The sequence below is a fragment of the Ixodes scapularis genome, unplaced genomic scaffold (genome assembly GCF_016920785.2).
Source record: "Ixodes scapularis isolate PalLabHiFi unplaced genomic scaffold, ASM1692078v2 PGA_scaffold11__112_contigs__length_91849675, whole genome shotgun sequence".
Classification (NCBI taxonomy): Eukaryota; Metazoa; Arthropoda; class Arachnida; order Ixodida; family Ixodidae; genus Ixodes; species Ixodes scapularis.
Window position 1 is genome coordinate 82,478,147 of NW_024609837.1, and position 20,554 is coordinate 82,498,700.

Genomic DNA, 20,554 nt, shown 5'->3' on the forward strand with positions numbered 1-20,554 from the left:
CTATGAGGATCTTGCACACCGTTCGATCAGTGCATGAAGGAGCACCAGGAACATAATGGCGATATTGCTCACTGGGGTCCACTGGAGTCAAGGAATCATGCTCCAAGGAGGTAGTCCAGCCGAAGTAGAAGCTGCCGCCTCCGAGGAACCGAGGATCAGGGCTCAGATTGAGACACCGCCGTCGCCCGGTGTGTCATCCTCTCAACGTCGTCGTCGTCATCTCGCATAGAAAAATCGAGCCCGCTGGCTTAGACAAGGCAGCACCTGTTCACACCGTTCAGGGGCCGTGAAAGGATTGCGGCCAGCGATTTCTCGAAGCAGCCAGAGGTTCTTGACCACCGTGAAACGTTTTCTGGGGGACGCCTTTTCAAACAAAGTCTGCGCAGCTTCTTAGTGCAGCGAGGTTCATAAGGGTCAAGCGCGCTCCCAAGCATGATTTCAAATAGCGAGCACCCACATTTCCAGAAAAGCACCATCTAGTGAACCTTTACTGAGAGTGGAACGTGATTCTCAAAATGGCGGCGATAGCGGAGCCGACGCTACACGCTCAAATCCCAGAGCGGGTCGCGCATTCGCGTTGGCGACTCCGCTTTCCATAGAGCGGAGCGGGAAACCGAAAACGGTCTACTAAAACTCCCTATTAACACACATGTTCATGCCCTCACAATTCCCATCCGTACCTCCTTAACCCTCATGATCACGAACTTACTCATCGCTCAGTCTCTCACTTGCACTCGTGCTCGTCCCGTTTTTCTTTTTACTTTGTCTTTCACACTCGCCACTTGCTTCCTTAAAACACCCAGTTCCTCCCTCGCACTTTGAATCACGCCCTGACCATTCAGTCTATGACTCGAACTGCTAGTCGGGCCATCACTCGCCGTTCAGTCCACGGTCCACATTCATACTCGCGCCCTCATTCACCATTTATTTCCTCACCCACACTTATACTCACGTCGTCGCTCTCCACTCAGCCTTTCACCCACGCTAATACACATGCTCTCAATTTCTTGAAGTTAATAAAATAGCGGTAAACAAGCAAGAAGAGGCACACATACGATAGGAAGAGGCGCTGATTTTGAACCAAGTTTGTTTGAACATTAAGCCAAGCGATATATACCATCGCCTGCAGGGGGAAAAGCAACAAAAAACAACACAGACACAAATAAAACAAATACAAAATATCATACTTTCAAATACTTATCTGCCACGTCCGCATCAAATCAAATATGATCATCAAGAAAAGATAATTCTTTGGGAATGAGACACACCGAAGGAATGCTGACGCACCTGTCTCCCTCCAGCCTTCCTGACAAAAAACGCCTTTATTATTTCGCCCTTTGTCTCGTCCTTCGCTTTCTTTAAGAACATCCTTATCTTCAAAAGCGGTTCACACCCGCAACGCTTACAGAGCTCAGCACCTAGATTGCTTCGTATTGATAGACAATATGTTCCCAAGCTCTGTCATCGAAACGCCGACCTGTTTGTCCAATGGAAATGCGGCCACAGCTGAAAGGAGTTTCATTGTCAAATGTTCTGTTATCTCAATCGCTACACGGTTCAATACTAGCACTCGTTGCGCCCTTACTGAAACATTGTCTCAATCCCACTTATGACGTGCGTGCACAGATTGATCACGACTCCCTGAGGAACGCTGACGTCATCACATTGAGTTCCAGCGCAGACGCTGATTGGAAGTGAGTGCTGCGGCAGCGTTCGGTCGGGTTTCGCGTCCAATCAACGCGTCGAAGGACGCTTGCTGTCGGGCTCCAGCCTGATGAACCATTCCGGAAACACGCGGCATCTCCTATCGTCTTTTGGTACGAACTACGGCAATCCGACGTATGGCGCGCAATAGAGTCTCCATGAATGGAATGAGCTGTTGATGTTTCTTAAAAAGAAACTAATGAAGTTTTGTACTTGAAAAAAAAAAAAAAAAAAAAGAAACGAATAAAGAAAATCTAATTTTTTTTTTGTACTTCCGGATATTGAATATAGATATTATATTTCAGATTGTTGCGCCAAGTAGCCACAACCGCGCTTTGAAAAATAGCGGTGCGTTCGGGCGCTCCACCTGCAACAGAGAGGTCCCGGGTTCGATACCCGGACCAGGTGGATTATTTTCGGTCGCGCACCAGTCACGTAGCTGTGTTTGGAGATTTGTGTTTGACCCTTGTCCCTCTTGTTCCCCTTCGCCAGGGATTATTTTCGTCATTTATGGGATGATGCCACGTGGAGGAGGCTGTTCACCGACTGATTACTCTAGGCGGTGTTGTGTGTATCCCGCGTTGGCCTTCGGTAGGTGACGTAAAAAAATCAAGCAAAACGGCCTTGTCACCAGGGGGCGTTACTACCAGGCCTACTTTTCTAGATGAGGCCCTTTTCTGCAAAGGCCGCCAGTTAGTATGCTCGTTGCGCTATTGGCGAGAAGTTCGAAATATAGGAATCACTCTGTACAGCTTGTTTTCCTCTGGGCTTGGTACTTACCCAACACAAATACTGTGGACTTAATTCTTTTCCGTAAAGTAAAAAAAGAAAAGAAAAATGCTGTCAATAAACGGAGGGATTTTTGGCGGTGCTCGACAAGCGGGATCTTGGGAATAAGTAATGAGTAACGTAACTGCGTTACACTTTACTTAAAAAAAGGTGAAACTATGTAAAGCAGTACGTTCCCCGTTACTGTTTTGAAAAACAAGTTGCGAGTACGGTACTACGTTACCGAAAAAAGTAGCGCGTTACCGCCAACACTGGTTCTAAAGTTAGCCACCTGGAAGCGCAGCGGTTGAATCTCCTCCTCCCCAATAACCAGCCGGTTACGGACAGGCGTGGAAAGAGCAAACTTCTATAAGCAAGGTGTACGCTTGACGTGGGCGAGGCAGCTCGTTCCTCAGTGGGAGCGGGCACTCACGGAAATTGCGATATAGAGTAACGGAGCCGCCTTTTAATAGCCGCTCGGCATTGATCTTGCGCCTGGCAGGAAACGAAAATTGAAGGCGGCCTAATTACACTAATGGCGTATAGGGCTTAATTAATTCGTTTCCCGAGTCATGCCGCCCCGTTCCGCCCGCCCAGCATTCCAGACGCCGCAACCAGTGTAGTGCAAGCGTTTCTCGGAGCTCTGTATTGCAACCGACACTGCGCGGAGCCATATCAGGCACTTGACGTCTACTTGTTTACTTTTTTATCTGGGCCAATTTTTTTCTTAATTTTATTGTATACAAAAAAAAAGAAGAAAAAAAAAAAAACAACGTAGCACACATGTGCACTGTCGATATACTACACACGAACTGCTCAAACGCTTGTGGGCTTATTAAAAATTGAAGTCACGTTACTTATACATGATACGAAGTACACATTTTCGCTAGACATGATTGCAGAATTATGTGTGAGCGCGCCTGAAGCATGTTGAAACCACGCTTAGAACATGCGCGTAGACATGTTTTGTATGACCAATGTAGCCAGATTGTCATACAAGAAAGAGACGGGCCTCGGACAGTGTCTGTCGACAGTTTTTTGCGTGATGTTTGGGCAGCGTGCCCTCTGCTTCAAACTCTTTTACACGTTTGCTTTCTTCAAACAAATGTGCCCAGTCTCGCGCATTGTCGCGAGTGCCCTGTAATCCACGGAGTAGACCCGCACGACTGCTTCAAGGAAATCAACACGCGCCGATTTAATGTGGGGGTCGGCATGATGACATATTACGTCCGTGTTATTTTTATAAATTCAACCGATCAGGTACCACAAACATGTGTCGTATAGGGAACCCAATATCTGAGCCACTTTCGATGTGCCCTTATACTCTACATAAACTCTAAAACGAAACGTCTCGGTTCCCTTTTCATCGGTACTCGTCGATAGCCAATCCCGGCAAACAATAGAAGGCCGGCATACGATTAAACGGAACAAAAAATGCCACGGGGGTAGACAGAGTGAGCGTGACGTTTCATTTGCTCGGTGTCTCTGTCCTAATCAAATTTGTTCGGATCTAATTATAAGTTTGAGCTTCGTCATTGTCCGGCGCCCTACTGTTATTCAGCATGATTCACAGTCTCCGTGTTCTACGGTACACTGAACTAACAAACTTGTTTTAGTGTGAATGTTTAATGGAACTACATTGCGCGACACAGTTCATGTTTCACTAAGATGCGCTACTGACGAGCACGAAATTTAAAGGGGTACTCGGGCGATTTACTTTTAGCTATCCCAACTAAGGATATTTTTGGCTACCCTTTCCGGTGTGCTATTTAGTATCCGGAAATTCATAATAGTTATTGTGAAATCGGTCAGTGAAATTGATGCCAAAACCAAGATTGGAATATGCCCGCGCTTTTCAGTGCCGTGACGTCAGTAGAAGGCAGGCTTGCTGGTCGAGCGGGCAGTATGAAGAATGGACTATGCCGAGCATTTGACTCATGCTGGTGCGCGGGTGCTGGAGCGAGCTTCCAAAGCATTCATTTGATATAATGAAACTGCTCGTAATCAGTTGGGAACAAAGTCTAAAATCCAAAGAGTGGACCCCTGCCTTCCCCTGACGTCCTTTTTTTGTTGTCGCCAGTAGAGACTTCCGCTTTGAAAAAACACGGCGAAGACCAAAATTATAATTTCAATAACTTCGCGACAAAAAAACATCCGTTTTAGGTCAATGTATTGGTTACTATTTCAGCGATGTTGGTTTTTGTTTTGGCCAATGTTTCAGCCAGAGAAAAGACTACGAAGAAGACCCGGGAGTACCCCTTAACCCTCGGTGTAGAGCGCTGGAACTCCGCACTAGGCTATACTTCGTTTCAGCTTCGGTCCGAGCGCGGCCGATGTTATGAGCCGAAGGGCCAATCAGACACCGCAAAAAGCGCAGCGTCATGGCGTGCTCTCTGCTCTTGATAGGACTAGCCGGCGGAGGAGCGCGCACAGAGACACGGCGAATACCGGCTGGTCCTATCAACTGCATAGAGTACGTCATGACGATTCGCTTTTTGCGCTGTATGATTGGCCCTTCCGCTCATAACATCGGCCGCGCTCGGACCGAAGTTGAAACGAAGTATAGTAGTTTTGGTGACAGCGATTCAACTTGAAACACAGACCAACCAAATGATTGCTTGCTTGTGTCGACAACGTCGCCCCCTGCACATTATCAGTCAGTATATGTGCACATTTCATATACTGTATTTTTTCGAAAGCGGTGACGCGTTTGCAATCCGTTCCGCGGTTTTGAACGTCCATGCATAAGATGAGATTGGGTTTTAATATTATACATCAAGCATATACTGATGCGAACCTGACAATAATGGCTATTTACTGAAAGCCATATTTGAGGGCGATGTTTGAAGTAGAGTATGCTGAGAACGAGCTCACATAAATGCGCTTCTATAGGTTCGGTAATCTTGATGTAGTTATTTTGCACGTTTCACAATAACTATACGGAAGCTCGTCGTCAAGCACGCGCTCAGCAGTCGCGCACACAGCTATGGTCGTCAGTGAACACTGTAGAGGCCAAGGATCCTGGGTCGCATGTGTTGGTCTGCGCAAGAAAGTCATGTCATCGTTAGTGGATCCTCCGTTCCACCGCAAGCGGCAAACACGCTGAAGCACGCGACGAGAGTCGCCGCCGCAAATACGGCAGACGCGTGCGTCTTGACGACGCCATGCTTGCTTACCTCGCGCTCGTAGCGAGACGCTGCAAGCTGCAACTGGCGTCGTCGTTGCGTGGATTCATTAGGGACGACGTTTGGGGGTTGAACGCCGCCGATTGTAGCGACCTCTTCCCCAACGCACATTCACACCGTCAAGAATGTCGTTCTGTGCACACACCAACTCAACTGTCCGACGTCACAGGGATGCGGCGGGCGGCGCTACCGTCGGCATTGCGAACGTGCCGACGCTTCGTCTCGTCATACACTCTAAGAAAAAGTTGAGGAAAAAGGTAGCAACGGCCCGTCTTCCTCCCTTCTACTGACGCGCCCCCGAGCAGACACGAGAAAAAGGGAGGAACGAAACGTTTTTCTTTTTCTCCAGGTGAGACGGGGGAAAGCTTTCGCCGTCCCGACTCATATTCTTTCGGTTTCGTTTTTTGAGCATGTCGCGCACGTTCTTTAATAAATGTTGTTGAGTGGATTGATCTTCAGCGGCAGCGAACGCCGCCTGTAATTCCGTCTTCTAGTCCAAACGTGCAGAATATATCGGTTGCATTGATGTTTTTATCACTAATTTTATCAAACGTGTAAACGAAGCCGCTAGAAACAGGGAAGTTCCGGAGCAGTGCCAACAGCGCTACGTACACTGGGTAAGATGGCCGTCTCCGGATTGCGGAACCCACGCGGGACTACAGTAGCGGAACCGCGCGGAACTGTGTCGACGTTTTCGACATTATGGAAATCGCAGGAACTGTGTTCAAGACCGGCAGGTTTTGCTGCCGGCTGGGGTGCCTTCCGTGCTGAATTCTGTTCTGTTCTCCGATGCCGAGAGCCAACCGGCAATCAACAAGGCTCTGTATTTCTGCGTGTCAGCAACATAGCAGCAACATCGTGGTGGCAGTGTTGTGCGTTGTGAACAGAAGACTGCAATTATTACCGATGTGACAGTGTGTTCGCGCATCAGTGGTGTAACAACAAGATGAGATGACGTAAACTGTTGGGCATTGGTGCGGCTGGTCGGGCCGTGATCGGAGGGCGCGGGGTGTCGCAGGTTGACATTCCGCTTTACATTAAAGAGTTTAAGACCACTTGAGCGATTAGGTGCAATCGATCGACGTGCGGATAGTCATATTGGATCGGTGGTCTGAACAGTAAGCTCCTATAGTACAGTCAGTACAGTGGCCAATGTGACTGTCGGTTGTCTCCTTCCCGAGAGCGACTGCGCTCTCGGAAAGTACGTATAGTTACAGTGTGGAATTTCAGCATTAAAAAAAAATAGTAGGTAAAATCGAAAAAAAAGCTACCTTTATTTTGCTGTTTCAATATACTACAGTTCCTAAAGAAACTGCCCTACAAGTGGCGCGCTGGGATGAGCGCTAGAAGTTTTCGAGCTCGCCACGGCGTATAGCTCCGTACATTTAACCTCTGCCGCAAGTCGCGGCCTTGACTGCATTCAAGTTGATCGAAAAGCGATTTCTCTGCCCGTTAAGCATCACTTCCAGCTGAGTGAATATCCCCTCTACAGACATTAATTCATAACTGCAATTGAAGCCGTGCGCGAACAGCACAAATAGAAAAACAAACACTACAACAGAAATACAGGCGACGACGTGCCTTGCGGGGAAAGAAACTCATGGCTGCGAACCGCATTGGAGCGGCTTAATTTATTGGCTCTCAAATATTTACGGCATGATAGAGCGTGTTTAATTTTTAATAAGAAATTCATCCCCTGAGCCATTCAAAATACTCTCACAGGTATGACATTGCTGGGAAAAAATCAACATGCTGGAAATATTTTTCATTGCTTAGGGAGTCACCGAAAAGTTCCGTACGTTCAAAACGACCTGTATAAAAGACGGAAGCGCAGAGCTCGGGTGTAGTGTTCGGGTGAATGTGCAGTTGTATCAAAGAGGTAGAGGGGCTTAGAGCGATAAACCGGGGTTCCCGTCTGCACTCGAAAGTGACCCTCATAAGGCGGCTGCCATTGTACGCAAAATTGACTACTCGTCACATGACCAAACCAAATACGTGACGTCACAGGAAAGGTGGCAGCGCCCATGCAGCGGATGGCCCCAGCTGGGCCGGAGCTTGTCGAATGCTTTGTTGGTTGACGTTCGTCTCGGCGAGTTGAATTCAGACGGGGAAGCCGTCATATGAGGCCGGTCGAAAGCGACTTCAGAGTTCAGCGTGGTGTCTGACGTAGGTACAACGTGAAAATACGGAGGAACAGTGTGCATTTCGCTGGTAACCGACGGGGATATTGCCAGGGAAGAAACAATCTGCCTTACGTTGCTCGGGCCTCGGATTGGTTCGGATACCGCTAGGATAAAATTTAAGGCGACATTTTTGTGCTCTCGTTGACCATCCGAATCTTCGAGCTGAAGCGTGTGCAATATATTTGAAAACACAGTTTAGCGACGGAAATTGCGTGAGTCGTGCTTGGCAGTGTGCAATCTTGATGCAGCCTCGTTCAATTGACCGAAGGCTCACTTTGGTTGTGCGGCGCACCGGAGAGCTGCCTTGAAGCTGGTAGTTCCCGTGCCGTGCTAAATTATGCTGTGATGCTTCCCAAATTGTTCTGGCGTAGACTTGCACTTTCACGGAGCACAGGTGTGCGGCGCACCGAAGAGCTGCCTTCAAGCTGCTAGTTCCTGTGCCATGCTCTAGGTGATGCTGCTTCCCAAATTGTTCCAGCGTAGACGTTCACTTTCACGGAGCACAGGTATCCGGCGCACCGAAGAGCTCCCTTCCAGCTGCTAGTTCCTGTGCCATGCTCTAAGTGATGCTGCTTCTCAAATTGTTCCGGCGTAGACGTGCACTTTCACGGAGCACAGGTGTTGCGGTCGCTATTGATTCCGCTGAACTGTCGCACGCTTCGTTGACACAAAAGTTTTATAAACACTCGTTACGCGAATTGCAAGCCGTATGGACATTTCATTGCGCGTGTCCACCCGTTCACGCCGCTTTGCGACGACAGTCTACAGCGGCTCATTACCAGAAAGGTGGTCCCACATCCATTTCAGTTCAGTTCGCCCACGGCAGCCGCCAAACCCAGAGGGAGAGAATTGATTCGGACAAAATGTCACTAAAGCAATGCAGCTTCTTTAGTGAGCTCTCTTCTGTCAGTTTTGTTATATTGTCACGGATGCTTGCTCCAGTCCTACCTTCTATCAATATTTACTATAGTGGAAAGTTCCAGGCCAATCTCAGCTGTCATCGTATGATCTGGTGGAGGTGCTGGGTACTTTACCCATAGCCCTTAACTCTGTGTGCACCTTGGCGGCTCCTCAGCCGAGTTGCCCGGTAACGGAACACGGGTGGCGGACTATCCCGCGTCTTAAACCCACGGCGAGCCGTAAACCAAGTCATATCCCGAGCCCAGCAGAAAGACCGCAAGACGAACAAGTACCACAAGGACGAACCTCGAAAATACATCACGAAGAACCTGAAATCCGAGTCGGTCGCTTCTACCAGCAGGAACCACCGGAATTCGGTCTTTTGCCAGAAAAACCGAAGCTAACTAAGCCAACAATGACAAACCTGTAGCAGCGAACCGCGTCTACTCCCGCCATTGTTTGTATGCACGTCGCACCTCACACTCCGACGCCCTTTCACGCATGGTATATCAAGACGTCGAGGGCTGGATTTAACAATATGACCGTGTTTGCCGCCACAGTAGGTGCACAGACAACCAGCTCCTGCAGAACCTATACCTTTCGTGGAAGAAAGTGTCAGGCACTGGTCTGAGAACCACGAATCCTCCTCAACGTCATGGGACGTTTGCAAGATCGAGCTGAAGTGCACGTTCATCAGCCAACATTGACGAGAGAGAGTCGAATTCCTGATTATGTCCAAGACACGGCCCCAACAAGAGCTTCGCTGCCTTCGTGGAGGATGTTTTGCGCCTGATCGAGCACTCACGCCAACCCTGGTGCTACAGAAGACGAGAAGCTAAGAATCCCATTCCCCTCATGTGAGGGACAGCACCTTCGGCAGCCTTGTCCGCAACCCCACGACAACAGTCGAAGGGTTCATATCACTGAGGCTTTCAACATTGAATGTACACTGCAGGCCAGAGCCTGTCAATATCAACAACTCCCCAGCGTTCCGACACTCGAGTCATCCAGCTGCAACTTGGACGCCAGACTCCCAGGCATGCGCAACGTCATCCACATTGTTCTCCGGGGGGAAATCGGGAAGCTACTTTATGCCATCAGTTGTCCAGCTTTTATTTTGATTACCGAGATTGTTTCGGAACAAGTTCGACAGGCATTTCAACTGAAGACTTGTTCAAGCAAAGCGGCATCTGACGAACCGAGGGCGACTGATGCCACAAAGTCACGACGTCCACCACCGGCTACGCGTTAGTGTTGAATGACAATTCAACAAGACACCCTAACAGCGAAGCATTCCCGACATCGGAAAGAACCAGTGTAGGTTCTCGCAGAACAAAGTACACCGAGGAAAACGGAGGTGCTGCGAATGGTCGACCGAAAACCACTCTCTTACCACTGCATGAGGCCGACCATGCCTACTGAAGGTGCCCGTACCAATGAATTGGCCTGCAAAAGTTCGTGCCAAACGACCTTCGACCACATCTCGAGGAGCGTCCGCGGGACATTGGGGATTATCTTCGGCGGGCTTTGCCCCTGGTGCTGACATTACTCCGAAGCTCCTGATCCCCGTCACCTCGACGGGAGGTAAGCACGACAAAGCAGGTGAGCGGCAATATAAGGACAGTTGATTTGGTGTTGTTGTCGTCCAAGAACAATACCTAATAATTTTCTGGCACCAATTATCTGTGTCCACGCAATGAAGCACACAATTTCCAACTTTGACAAGGAATGTCGATGAGTGACTTAGAGAAATAGAATGGCTGGTTGTTCTCAAAGTGGACACCAAGCATCACCCAACTTCACTTTGCCACACGAGACTTAGTACACAAGTTGCAGTGGTCGCATGATGCAGAAAAAATCGCCATTACGAAATGTAAGTGAAATAGCTTGGATAGCAAACAAACACTGTTGCCTGTTGTCAGCCGTCAAATCAACACTGCAGCAAAAGGCACAGCCACGTAAGCACTACATGACCGAGGTTGCTGCATTGACGCAGAAAACTACCAGGAAAATTTGCGGATAAAAAGCCAGCTCTGCAGCTTCAGTGCATCAAATGGCAGTGGCCGCACATGACGTATGATTACAAGACGGTATCTGTCGGTCAAAGTTGCCACTCGACCAAACTGAACACCGACGTGCCAGGAGCGTCATCCGACAACAAGGAACACAGGTACTGCGACTGAACGCCTTACACGAGACTGTCGCAGAAAGAACTCGTTATGGAACTATTTCCTAAGAATCATTAATTACTTAATTAAGTGAAAATAAACATATTTGATACACTAACCAGATCAACATATTTTCGCTCGCCTTTAAGCCTTCAGAGGCTCTACACAAAGAATTATGCTCATCGCACGTGCTGGACCTTTTGAGGACACCCGCATCTTTGACCCCTCCATATTAATTGATGGGACATACCAAACTGGCAGACTGCTTGCATTGGGCTGCACTCGTTCTACTTCTCATAAACATGTGGCGCATCCGAAAACGAAGTTCAGTGATGTGAAAATGTTGTATATTAATTTATTCCCTCCAAGGGCCTCTGTAGGCATTGCAGAGAGGATACTTAAAGCTACACAGATGATAACATCAAAGCACCGGACATTAATGAGCACAAACCGGGCCCAGCTCCCGAAAATAAATATTACACTCGTAAGAAATAATTATTGCTGTAACTTGCTGAGTGCAAAAACAAACACACCTCTGAGCATCTAGCTTAATAGTATGTGTTGATGTAATGTTGTATAGCAGGGCACTTCCAATATGTTGACACAATAGACCCTTTGCAAAACCCTCATCAAGAAACACATCTGTCACCAATTTGTTTCGGCGTCAAACACACGAATGGGCCCCAGTTCACGACGAAGGCTAATGCAGCATTCGGATCCAACAGGCGCTGAGCCAAGTTCACAGTGATAGCTGATATAATATTATTGTCGAACAAACGCCCAAACAATGAAGGCCTTGAGTAATTAAAGTAGTAGTTAGTGTAATCCGTCTCAACACAATTTGGCAAACAGCGAAGGCTATAGTCTCAGTCAGTCAGCATGTACATTGGAGAGAGGCACATGACAGCATATTATCACAGTGCTCATCTGCACAGATTCGTCACACACCTTCACTCCGTCCCTCCAATTGGGTTGAGGGGGCTGTGGCGGTTGCCCTTTTCCAAGTTATGGTGAAACAAAGTATAGGCGACCCACACTTTTGAAAAAAGTCTATTAAAGAGACTGAAAGTGATGGTAGTCAACATTTTCAACTTTCTCAGGAGCTTCCTCGCTAAAAGTCGCTGCGATGATGCAGTTGCTTAGGGCTGAAACAAATTTCCATGGGCCCTACGTCCGGCGCATACACTTCGCGTCGATTCTCAGACATTCCAACGTTCAAACAAAGCTAAGAGAATGCGAAAATTTCATGCTAAAAGCACTCAAAGTTCTATCAATTCTCGAACACATCCGGGAATCCGAGCACCGGTACTGCGATACGGCTGATGCTGTCCCATAGGTGTTAATATCCAGGTGATCCAGAGCGATCTTCCGCAAAAAAAGGTATAAAGTCTCATTCCTTCATGTTTTCACATTATACCTGCGTCAGGGAGCACGAAAAAATCTGAAGTCGTCGGAAAGCAGCTGCACATGAAGGCTACCGCACACCGGACAAAGGCGTATCCGCCAGCTCTGGGCGCTGCCATCTTACCTGTGACGTCAAGGCTTTTGGGAGGTCACGTGACGAGTGGTAACATTTGTGAACAACATGGTTGCAACCGGGTGGGAGGGGGGGTGCCACTTCTGAACTTCCGGTTTATCACTCTAAGCCCCTCTACCTCGTTGCGTTGTATTGACGTTTCTATGTGCCATGTGTGTGTAGCCCTAAATGTATGTTCACCTGATGCTTGTAGTACGCGTAATGTGTGTACATGTGTCTATAGTAGAGGATCCCGAAGCGCAAGGATAGCCTGAGGAAACAAAAATATTTTTTGTAGAACGTAAATTGGGCGGTACCTAGCGCCACCTAGCCTAGCTACTTGCAATTACTCTGCTTAACCCTGCCTTCTGGTGGCAAGCGATTTAACCTTCTTTCACGCTACGCGATAAACAGCGGCTTCGAGTTTGCCTTTTCGAGAGCGGCTTTTGGTTGCGCGGATTGGTTTGCCGTTTCTGCGTGATGTGCGGTTGGCGAAGGAATTGTGACTCGAGGAACAGCAAAGGTAATACGTGAAGTGCACGAAGTAACTGGGTATCGGTTGTCTCCGTTTAACATCGCAGTACTGACGACGAGAAGACTGAGTAACTGTTTTCGAAACGCAAGTTTCGAAAACAGTTACCCCACCGCTGTACCTGCGGTGGGGAACCTGGCTTCGGAAATAAACACAGTTCGCGGAAAGCTCGTGTTATGCTTTTATTTGCTGCTCCTCTCGTCCCGTACAAGAGACGTAGCGTCCTCGTCAAGCCTTATTGAGCTCGATTCGCTCAATTCAGGGCTGCCATAATGAGATGCAGGCGACGGAGGTACTATTTGCTCCCCTGCTTTAGGGGCGAAGGTTTCTCCCTTTCTAAAGGAAGATAGGTTACAAGACAGTTCCTCCCCTTAGGGAGGACTATCCATACCCCTTTTTCTAAGAGTGTAGCCTCCTATATCCCGACAAAGCCTGGAAGATCGCCACGAGAAGCGGCCGCCAAAATGGAAAAGGGGGAGCGGCAGACAACGGATGAAAGAAGAGCCACGCAACTGGCGCTCCGCTGCGGCGAGAGGCCTAAACAAACTCCTCCCGAGCGAACCAATGTGTTTCGGGTCCTCGCCGCTGCACAAGATATGCGCTGACGTCCAGGTTTCCCGATAAATGGCTCTTCGATGCTCTGTGCTACCAGATCCTCGTGCTCCAAATCCGTGATCGGGCACTCTATGTCTCCATCGTCGAACTGCCAGGATTTATGAGTATAGAGGAGGCTATGGTCGCACGCACTAATCCGGTTTCGGCGCGTGCGGTGTGGTGGACAAACACGGATTCGTTTCGGAAGTAGTGTGCATGGTGCATATGCATTTCAGTGTTTATTTGATGAAGCGTTTGTTTCCATACGGTAGGCTCATAAAGTTCAAATGTGTTCCGATTGAGTATTATCTTGGACTCCCGCACACTTACAACGAACTTACAGAATGAGATAGATCATTGCAGGATAAAGAGAAATAAACAAAAAGATTAAAGCCAAACAGAAATTGTGAACATTTACGGAACCCGTAAAGCTGGGGTGTATTAAGTAGAAAGCATTTTATGTGTCTGCGTAAGAGGGTACTGTGTTTTCGTACGTCACTTTGATACAAATGGGGAAACGTGCTAACAGAAAAGCAGCGAGTAAACAGGGAGAAGGTAGTCGACAAGACGAACTGCACTCTCAAATGAAGGCTTGTTCAAACAAACACACACTATTAATGCCATCTTTCTGACTCTTCGTTTAGAAAATAAAAGTCAGCGTCTGTCAGGTCCATTGACGGGGCACCAAAAGAAATAAAACACAAAAATCACATCCACGCTACGTATAAAACACATCGTCACACATATACGTACCACACTTCCTTTTAAACTTTAGTTAATTACCTAAATTGTCAAAGAAGCGGCACTGACACGCCTGTCTGGCGTGTGCATCCGTAGAAAGAAAAAAAAAAGAGAAGCTTACTTGTCTCCCTCGCGGATTTGTTATGGTGCCGCCCCTAAAATGTGCTCGTCATTGAACAAACGGTTGTACCCAAACCCATCGCCGTTTTTACCATTTTATTGCTACGTAGCAACTAGCCAAACTTAAAGGGGCCCTGCAATCATATTTAGGCATCTACCTTTTTTTCGGTTTCCACGTCTCTTGGGGCTCGGGCAAGCCAGCGGGCACGGAGAGAGTAAGTAAACATGAGTGCGTCATATTTTGACCGGACACACGGAAACCTCCTCCACCAACTACACTCTAAGAAAAAATGGAGGAAAAAAGTAGCAACGGCGCGTCTTCCTCCCTTCTACCGACGCGCCCCCAAGCGGACACGAGAAAAGGGGAGGAACGAAACTTTTTTCTCCTTCTCCAGGCAGACGGGAGAAAGCTTTCGCCCTCCCGACTCATCTTTCGGTTTCGTTTTTCGAGCAGGTCGCGCACGTTGTTTAATAAATAGCTGTTGAGTTGATTGAGCTTCAGCGGCAGCGAAGGCCGCCTGTAATTCCGTCTTCTAGTCTAGACGTGCAGAACATTTCGGTTGCATTGAGGTTTTTATCACTAATTTTATCAAAGGAGCAAACGAAGCCGCTAGAAACAGCGAAGTTCCGGAGCAGTGCCAGCAGCGCCACGTACACTGGGGGATGGCCATCGCATTGAGATCATACATACTAGCTCTAGAGGAAAAGGTCCGCCATTTTCCCATACATTCTGGCTGCCGCAAGCGGCGGATCATGCAGGCAGACCCTCGGGGTCCCAAACACGGTTACATCATCAGAGCAGGTTCGTGAACTTCAACAATCCACGAACTTACCGGTGGAAAGATATTCGCGTTCCTTTCGAAGCTTTCTTTTTGCATAGCGCGCAGATGTACGGCCTCGCGTTAACGCTAAACTAAACCATATACCCGGCTTCGCCGGTGGGGCGCGGCTGGGCGCGGTTGAGGAATACGAAACTGCGCAACCACCAGATTTCCGAGATTTCGACAGAAGGGAAGTTAATGCAGCGTAATAACTTTATTGCTTTTTATAAGCGTTAGAATAGCTCAGAATTTAGTTTACAACGTTAAATTATCACTGTTTATATTGCTGAGAGTTTTCACTCTTCGTGTTTACCATGGCAACGTTGCTTTCTTTCTCTCGTGTTCTGTCGCTCTCTTTTGCGATCGTTCACTCGGGACCCAGGATGTCGGCGCACGGGATTTGCCACTCCTCCTCACCCACCTTTACCCCCCTGGGCCATCGCCGGATTGCGGGACTCGCGCGGCCCGCAAGGCGGCCCGCGCGGCACGGAACTGCAGCACTACAGTCCTACAGTCACTACAGTAGCGAAACCACGCGGAACGGTGTGGACGTTTTCGACGTTATGGAAACCGCAGGAACTGCGTCCAAGACGGGCAGGTTTTGCTGCCGGCTGCCTAGGTGCCTTCCCCCCTGAGTTCGGTTCTGTTTTCCGATGCCGAGTGCAACCGGCGTTCAATGTGGTTCTGTGTTTGTGCGTGTCAGCAACATAGCTGCAACATCGTAATGGCAGTGTTGTGGGTTGTGAACAGAAGACTGGAATTATCGCCGATGTGACCGTGTGTTCGCGTATCAGTGGTGTAACAAGAAGATGAGATCGTAAACTGTTGGGCGTTATGCCGCTGGTCGGGCCGTGATCGGAGGGGGCGGGGTGTCGCAGGTTGACGTTCCGCTTTACATTAAAAAAGTTTAATACCACTTGAGGGATTACGTGCAATCGATCAACGTGCGGATAGTCATGTTGGAACGCTGGTCTGTACAGTAGAAGATCCTGGAACGCTGGTCTGTACAGTAGAAGCTCCTATCGCTATCGTACAGTGGCCAATGTGACTGTCGGAATTGTCTCGTCCCCGAGAGTGATTGCGCTCTGGGGCAAGGACTGAACAGTACGAAATCGTGACGGAAAGTACGTATATTTACAGTATGGAATTTCGGCATTAAAAGCAATCGTAGGTAAAATCGAAAAAAACAAAAGCTACCCTTTATTTTGCTGTTTAAATATACTACGGTTCCTGGAGAAACTGCCCTCCGTGGCGCGCTGGGATGAGCGCTAGAAGTTTTCGGGCTCGCCACGGCGCAAGTCGCGGCTTTGACCGCATTCAAGTTGATCGAAAAGCGATTTCTCACCCCGTGAAGCATCACTTCCAGCTGAGTGAATATCCGCTCTACAGAGATTAATTCAAGACGGCAATTGCAGCTTTGCGCGAACAGCACAAATAGAAAAACCAATAGAAATGCAGGCTAGGACGTGCCGTCTGGGGAAACAAACTCATAGCTTCGAACCGCATTGGAGCGGCTTGATTTATTGGCTTTCAGATAATTACGGCATGATCGAGCGTTTACTTTTTAATAAGAGATTCATCCCCTGAGCCATTCAAAATACTCTCAGAGGTATGACATTGCTGGGAAAAAATCAACATGCTGGGAATATTTTTTATTGCTTAGGGAGTCACCGAAAAGTTGCGTACGTTCAAAACGACCAGTATAAAAGACGGAAACGCAGAGCACGGTTGTAGTGTTCGGGTTAGTGTGGTGTTCCGTTGTATTGATATTTGTGTGTGCCGTGTATGTGCTCAATGTATGTTCACCTGATGCTTGTAATAAGCGTAATATGTGTATAGTAGAGGATCCCCAAGCAGTAGTGGCCTGAGAGAAGCAAATTATTTTTTGTAGAACATGAATTGGGCGGTACCTAGCGCCACCTAGCCTAGCTACTTGCAATTACTCTGCTTGACCCCGCCATCTGGTGGCTAGCGATTTAACCTTCTTTCACGCTAAACGATAAACAGCGGCTTCGCGTTTGTTCTTTCGAGAGCGGCTCTTGGTTTCGCGGATTGAGTTTGCCCTTCTCCGTGATGTGCGGTTGACGAAGGAATTGTGACTCGAGGAACACCAAAGGTGAGACGCAAAGTGCGCGAAGTAACTGGGTATCGGTTGTCTCCGTTTAACATCGCAGTGCTGTCGACGAGAAGACTGAGTAACTGCTTTCGAAACGCAATTTTCTGTACCTGTGGGGGGAATCTGGCTTCGGAAATAAACACAGTTTGCGGAAAGTTCGTGTTACGCTTTCATTTGCTGCTGCTCTCGTCCCGTACAAGAGACGTAGCGTCCTCGTCAAGCCTTATTGGGCTCGAGCCGAATAAGGCTTGACGAGGACGCCGCCGAATCGAGCAAATCGATTTGCTCGATTCGGGGCCGCCATATTGAGATGCAAGCGACGGAGGAACTTTGCTCCCCTGCTTCAGGGACGAAAGTTTCTCCCTTTCTAAAGGAACATAGGTTGCAAGAACGTTCCTTCCCTAAGGGAGGACTATCCATACCCTTTTTTCTAAGAGTGTAGGGCGACCCGCGTTGCCGGAAGCGCGCGATATGTGACGTCATTGGTCCTGGACTTAATACTGGTCAGAGCCGCTAAAAGCTTTTTTTTAAAGGACACATGCAAAGGAAAAAAACATTTTTTTTAAACGGCTTAGATGGAAAAAGGACGCCATAAAACAATTTTACAACGAAGAAAAAAAAATTTTAGAGCTATATTTACGGCGCAAAACGAATTTGTAGTTGGCGCCCGCGGGCACCGCGGAAAAGTGGTCTGTATTTATCACGTGACTGGTCTTTATTTATCACGTGGTGCTTGCGTTCTTTCGGAAGCTTCCTATGGCCTCTAACAGTAACTTATTCATCTTTGTTTGAAGTAAAACAAAAAAACTAAGATGAATAAGTAACTTTTAGAGCCCAAAGGAAACTCATGAAAAAGCGCAAGCAGACGTGATAGACCTGTGCGCCGGTCAGACGACGGCGGCGGCGCCCCGAAGCAGACGAACTTGTGCGGCGGCGGCGACGGCGGCGTGGAGAAACGCGTTGAAGCGGCGTTCGCACAACGCTCAGCGTGCGGCGGCGACGCAGCGCGGCGGTGCGCGGGCCTACCACGTGACCAGCGGCGGTTCCCGCGAGCGCCAACTACAAATTCGTATAGCGCCGTAAATATAGCTGTAAAAATTTTTTTTCTTCGTTGTAAAATCGTTTTATGACATCCTTTTTCCATCTAAGCTGTCTAAAAAAATGTTTTTTTCCTTTGCATGTGTCCTTTAAAATCGAGATACAATATATAAAGGTCGCGAACCTTTTCAATTATGTATGAAAGTAGTTTTTCGGTATTTTTTGTTCAGAAAAGAAACAAATGCAGTTTATAAAGTACGGAAGCAAGAAATGACCCATCGACACACCCGCCACCAAGCGGCGGAAAAAAAACGGCGCATACTAGAAAGGGCTAGTGGGATAAGGCACCGACGAACGGTGAGCGTAGAAAGGTCTCGGATGTACGCGGCGGCGCTGCCGTCGTCTACCGGCTCGAGGATCCGACCGGTTCCGAGCGTCCCAAAGGCCTTCGGCGCGGGCTTGGCTGTCGATCTGGCCATTCGGCGCTATGGCAGCGCGAAGTGGCTCCCGTTCTGAACTGATCCTTAGCCCGTGTTTGCTGTCGTTTGTGGCCAATGAAGTGTTATGCCGAATTAGTCTTTAACGACTTGCTGGCCTCTTTCAGTTCATCCTGCTGCGGTCATACGCCATTTTCTCCCCAAAACGGGCCCCGCCACGCCGTCGGTGCTTTAAAGGGCCGGGGCAACGATATTCAATTGGAATGTTTTTTTTTACTTTCCACGAGCTTACTGCCACTAGTGGGACTCAAGGATACTCGCTCGCAACGCCACTGGCCACGAAACTCCCTTGTTGCGCTGTAATTTCGAGGAGAATACCGAGTGTTTTCATTCAATCTCTCCTTCGCAAAACCTGATGACGTAGCTGGGCGGTGGCAGTACCGCCCAGTGACAATATTTGAATGCGGCTCATAGATTGGACCCGAGCATGACGTGGCCAATCGATTTGGGCTCGTGATAATCGATAACTCGAGACGCATTCGGGTAGTGTCCTGTGTCCAATCGCTGCCACTGAGCCATAACAATGTCTGAAACTCAGCGCGTGTCCTGTGCCTTGCCAACCCCAGCGCATGGCTACGATCAACATTGGCGGCATATAATCGGCTCCAGATCACGTGGCAGCTCGTTTTGGCTGCGAGTTGAGGGGGTGAACTCTGCTCGTTTTTCTTCATTTTTTTTTTCTGCGACTTCGATTGCGTGTGGTGAAAAACGAACTCTTATTTCACAGGTCATTAACGTCAGGGATCCGTTCTAAGCGGTATTGGCGCAAAATACAAAAGTCGTTGCATCGCCTCTTTAAACAATGTTGGTGCTTGCAAGAAAGCGCAAAATGAATCTAGGAATTTTAAGTGCCACCGAAACGTTACGCATAAAGAGTGTCGGCACTTCGATCGTTTCCCGACTTTGTTGTTGGCGCCGCCATTTTAGTGGTTGAGTTGCCCATCGTTACGACTCGGAAATGCGACTTCACAACCTTATGGTCTATAGACCAACTCGACTCTCTGACGTCACGACAATGCGGTACCACTGCTGACGGCACAGGGCATGCGCAGATGTTTTGCCTTAGCAAATCTGGTATCAGAAAGCTCAGGCGATATTGCTTTGCTCTGTAACTGGCTGTGATTTGTTTTTACAGTTTTCAAGGACGGAAAAGCGTTTGGAGTGATTTCAAGATAAGGCTTCGGATTACCGGCCACAATCGTCCGCCGTACGTCCGAGGACTGGAACTGCCATCCCCCCGGACTTTTGCCGCAATACCGAACTCTCATATTTTCAGAACTATACCTTCAATCATGCTATCCTTGTTAATCATATGGGTAATTTGTATTTTGTATTTTATTATTGTCAAAATTGTTTTGCCCTGCTCATCCCCTCCGTAATGACTACGGGCCTTGAGGAAACAATATATTAGGTGAACTGATTTTTATAACCACGATGGCTGGAGCTCATTTAGTGCTGTAGTTCTACCAAAGCAACCATTCGCGCACCTAAAAAAAAAAAGACTTTTGATATTAGAAGAAAAAAAAAGACTACCGGAAGAGACGAAGCAAGTGGCGTTTCGAACAAGTGTCACCCAATTCACGCCCCATAAAATACGAGTCTTTCTAACCGGACGACGACCCGTACTTTGTCCGAGGAGGCGTCGAACAGGAGTGCGGCCATTTGTCAGCG